The following is a 4,919-nucleotide window of genomic DNA, read 5'->3' as shown; positions in this document are numbered from 1 at the left end:
TATATATAGCTCAAGAAAAAAAAAAAATTACGAGACGCATTAAGGGGCAAGGGGTGGGGGAGGGGTGGGCAAGGGGTTGAGGAGGTGGGCAGAGGGGGTGTGGGAGGTGGGCAGAGCGGTGTGGGAACAATGTAGAGAAACGATAAGCCAAGACTTTCCTCAGAATTGAAAAAAAGACACACATTCACTACCTAAGTGAGATCAAACGTCGAAGAACAGACCCAAATCAGGGAATATTCAAGACTTACTCCTAATAAGTAAATCTTCAACGGATATCTAGGCATATGATGATGATTCATAGCTAAACTACATTGTTTTCATACAATCTCATATCTACAAACATACATATATCAACAAATTATCATAACATAATCAAATTGAAACACATGACAACTTTAATCTAGCTCATCAACAAATCAAACAAAAAAAAAACAAGGAAATTACTAGTTACTTCTTAGCACCAGTGACGAGAAATGAAGAGAGAAGAAATAGTTGGAACTTTATTTCCCTTCCTTAGTCTCTTTCCCTACAATTAACAAAATTCACGTTGCACATTAATCACATAATATCAATTAAGAAAAGCACAATTAACTAAAAACAACCCTCCCCAGCCCTACCACACCACCACACACCCCCTCCATCCTTCCCCCACCCTCCCCCACCCATTGTCCAGCATCCCCATCCCCCCATCCCCACACATACCTTCCCCACTCCTTGCCCACCCTCCCCAACCCTCCCCCACCCCATGCCCACCCCTACCCACCGACTCTCCCCAACTTAAACGAATAATTTTTAGTAACCAACTAAAATGAAACTAAAAAAAAATGAAAAAAAGGAATTTAACTTGCATTAATGTTTTGAAAAGGAAAAAAAATGAAAAAAGGGGAATTACCGGAAGAGGAGGAGAGGAGAGAGTGAGAAGGTGGCGCTGCGTCGTGGTGGTGGTGGCGATGCAACTAGAAACCCGCTAAAATGAACCCGCAACTAGCGAAGAAAAGAGAAGAGAAGGTGGTGGTGCGTCGTCGTCTGTTAAGAAGAGAAGAGGAAACCGGTGCGTCATCATCGGTGGTTGAATTAAGGCTCCGGTGACTAAGAGGGAGTGAGTGACAATGAGTGAGTGAGTAAGTGAGTGATAGAAAGCGAGAGAAATTCGTGTTGTGTCTAGTTCACTAAAGCGTTTCCACATTTTTTAGTAAAGTGAAGGGTTGCGTTTAGCCCTTCACAGCAGCCCTTCAAAAGTGATGGGCTACGGTTTTTGGGCTAAACGCAGCCCTTCACTTTTGTGAAAGGCTGCGGTCATTACTAATCCGCAGCCCTTCCAAATCAAAGGGATGCAATTATTTGGAAAACTGCAGCCCTTAAAGGGTTGTGGTTACCTTAATAACCGAAGTCCTTCGTATACGAAGGGCTGCAGGTTTTTTGGCTAACCACAACCTTTCATACTTAAGGGTTCCGTTTTCTAAAAAAACGCAGCCCTTAAAGCGCAACCCTTCTAGTTTTTTCCTCTAGTGTTCCAGGCTACATATCCACCTTCAGAGGAAAAATAATTCCCAGACCATAGATAAGCTCTGCACATACTCTCTATGTCTTTAATAATAACTCTACTAGGCACAATGAATATATGTGCCAGTAGCCATGTATGCTCATAAGTACGGAATTCACAAGTTGCACTCTTCCATAATAGGATATGTTTTGTACTCCACACCCTGATTTTAGGTGTCATTTTCTCAACCAAACTATCATATTGAGCAGCAGAGATGCATTTAGAATAGATGGGAACAACAAAACATGTAACAAGGAAAATAGTCCTTTGATATGTCACATTTATATATAGTGTTTAGATGCATTTTCATTGCATTTAGAACTCCTTTTAGAGAATTTAGGTGCATAATGGCATGAATTACGTAAGTTGTGCTATACTACTCCCCCGTTTGCGTGTTTTGATGATTTTCAGGTAACTTTGATACAAATTGATTATGATTACCTAAGATCAATCCTATTAATCATTAAAGATGAATATATCTTGCACAAGGATCACAATGCATCCGTTCGGGGCAATTTCGAGTTAGAATGAAGCAAAGAGTTAGTGAACGAAGTGTCAAAACTGACACCTGTTCACTATTTTGGCCATAAATTTTTATAGACAATTGATAATCAAGAATTCCAGTTGGGTTGGAAACTAGACTTCAAGGGCTTTCCAATGATAGATCACACGCCCCAATCCGACTTCTGGTTTGAGAGATACAACCATTGCAAGTTGACGCAAAATCGCAGTTTTGTCGCCCGGTCGACCGGGCGAAATTAGAATTTCACCAGGATGCAAGGGATGTTAGCCCAGTCAACTAGGCGAGAAAGGAGCCAAATCGCTTACACGCCCGACCGGGCGGATTTAGCTTTTTCTATCGTAACTCTTAATCACCGTCGCCCGACCGGGCTGTTTCTCGGAACGGGCTTTTTCGCTTTTTTTGCCGGTTTTGTAAAAAGTATAAATAGGTTTTTAGTATTTTCGATTAGACTATCTTATTTTCTACGTTTTTAGGGCCGAACACTTAGTTTTTCTCTCTCTAGTTTTGTATGAACTTTTACATTTGAGGATTATAGAGATCGTTGATTTCCTTTTCATTGTCACTTCAACCATTCAGTATTCCTCTTTACTTTCTTTAATTTAATGAATTCTTTTACTTTGATCATGTTTATTGAGTTAATTATTAATATGAGTGAGTAGTATATTTCTAGGGCTTAGAGAGGGAAGCCATGTTTATACCTTTTTGATTGTGGTTTGATGTTCTTCGATAATTGGATTGAATTAGAATAATTCCTGTTGATTTGTTATGTTTGTTTAATTCATGTAATTGCGCAATATAATGAGTTATGTTTAGCTAATAAGAATTAGAATCGAAAGATCGTATTCATTAGAGGCTTGTTACAATAGGTAGATTTGATTATGTTGAGGACCGTACTGGCATATGTTAATTAAGATTGTTAATGCCTGACCAAGGATTACGAAATACTCTATTATTCGAACCTTAATCCAAGTATTGTTGAACTATATTGTAGTGATTAGATTAGTATGGTAGACCGATCAATTGCCCTAGGTTTTTAATTATTTGATAAAATTACATCATTTTGTGTTTTAGTTTACTCTATTTGTATAATTAATTCTCAATAATTTTCTCTCTTGAAGTAGTTGAATAATTGACAATAAATCTGTAGAACTCCTCTCCATGTGGATCGACCTGTATTTTCCAGTTTCTGCTAAACAGACACGATGCACTTGCGGTATATTTTAAAACCCATCAAGTTTTTGGCGCCGTTGCCGGGGAGACGGCTAGTTTCTATAGCTTTCTGATTAATTATTTGACTATTTCTGCTGTCTCATTGGAACTTCAAGTTCCAATTGAGGCCATCTCACTGCACATTTTTCTTTGTTTCTTTTATGCCCAGGTCTAAAAGAACAGGTACTCTAGTTCCAACTGATCCTGATCTTGAGAAAACCCTCCGGCAACTCAAGAAGACACAAAAGAAGAAAAAGTAGTCTGCTAATCGGGGAAAAACCACGGAAGAACCAACATAACCAATCATGCCTCCTAAGTCATTAAAGTCTTATGGGGTACCTTCTCCTGGCAATGTTCCTACATGCCCTACTATGCCTAACATACAGGCAGCCAACTTTGAAATCAACCTGCTCTCATTATATGATCCACAGAATCATTTGGGGCATCCATCTGAAGACCCTGCAAATCATTTACAACGGTTTCAACAACTCTGTCGTACCGTTAAGCACCAAGGGGTCACTCCTGATCAGTTGAAGGTCATGGTCTTTGAATTTTCATTAAAGGACAAGGCACAAAAATAGCTGAATGATGTTAATGAAACTGAGTGGAGTGCTATATCTGACGCATTCCTGAAAGAGTACTACCCTCCCACCAAGACTGCAGAAATAAGACATAAGCTTGCTACTTCCAACAAGAACCCGATGAAACACTGAAGGAGGCATGGAATAGGTTCAAGGATCTGTAGAGAGAATGCCCACACCATAATCTGGACAAGTGGTTCATCACCCAAGTATTCTAAAATGGTCTACAACCCCATATCAAGAGTACAATTGACTCATTTGTAGGGGGAGTCTTCTTAGATAAGGAGGTGGATGAAGGGTATAATTTTCTGGCCAACTTAGCAGCGAATGATCATAGTTCTTCCAGGACTATTACAAAGAAAAAGTTGGATGCTATGCATATCCTTGTTGTCTTCACAAGTAGCCCAGTTGAGCATGAAGATGGACTCACGAAAATCTTTCCAGTCTAGTACTCCTCCTATGAGTATTAATGTGATGTCTTCCATGGCTCCTATTACTTCTTCCTTTTGTAAGGTCTGTAGTGTTCAACGCCACTTTGGTCATGATTGTTGCTACAATCACCGTGATCCTAATCAAATGGAGCATGCAAATGTTTTTCAGCGAGACCTCCACACAACCCATACTCTAACACATACAACCCAGGTTGGAGATCATCCTAATTTTTCCTACAAGAACAACAATGTTCAGAAATCCTCAACCTCCACCACAATCTTCCTACAAACCACCACATGCTGCTAGACAAAATATTATCAAGGGGCTCCTCAGAACCCCCCTCCTGGTTTCATTAGGCCTTCACATCAAGGCTATCAGCAGCAAGCTTCTCAGAATGCCAACTCTCAAGAGCCTACTATGTCTGATCTAATGAAAATGATGGTTTCTATGCAGAAAGATCATGAGGAGAGCATCAAGGAGTTGAAGAACACTACCAAACACTTGGAGACTCAACTTGCTCAAGTGGCCGAAAATAATGCACAGAGATAACCCGATCATCTGCCGGGGTAAACCATCCCCAAGGAGACTGTCAATGCCGTTACACTTCGTAGCGGCACGTTTTATGATGCTC

At 40.1% G+C, this 4,919-nt stretch overlaps 1 non-coding gene across 1 annotated transcript; it reads right to left on the bottom strand.

Moving 5' to 3' along the window:
* Positions 1-3,937: 3,937 nt before the first annotated feature.
* Positions 3,938-4,043, bottom strand: LOC125494028 (small nucleolar RNA R71). Its single transcript, XR_007270419.2, has one exon. It is a non-coding gene; the product is annotated as a small nucleolar RNA R71 (small nucleolar RNA).
* Positions 4,044-4,919: the final 876 nt, after the last annotated feature.

This window comes from Beta vulgaris, chromosome 6, assembly GCF_026745355.1.
Source record: "Beta vulgaris subsp. vulgaris cultivar EL10 chromosome 6, EL10.2, whole genome shotgun sequence".
Lineage (NCBI taxonomy): Eukaryota > Viridiplantae > Streptophyta > Magnoliopsida > Caryophyllales > Amaranthaceae > Beta > Beta vulgaris.
Note: the sequence above shows the minus strand (reverse complement) of the source record. Positions and strands in the feature narration are given on the sequence as shown.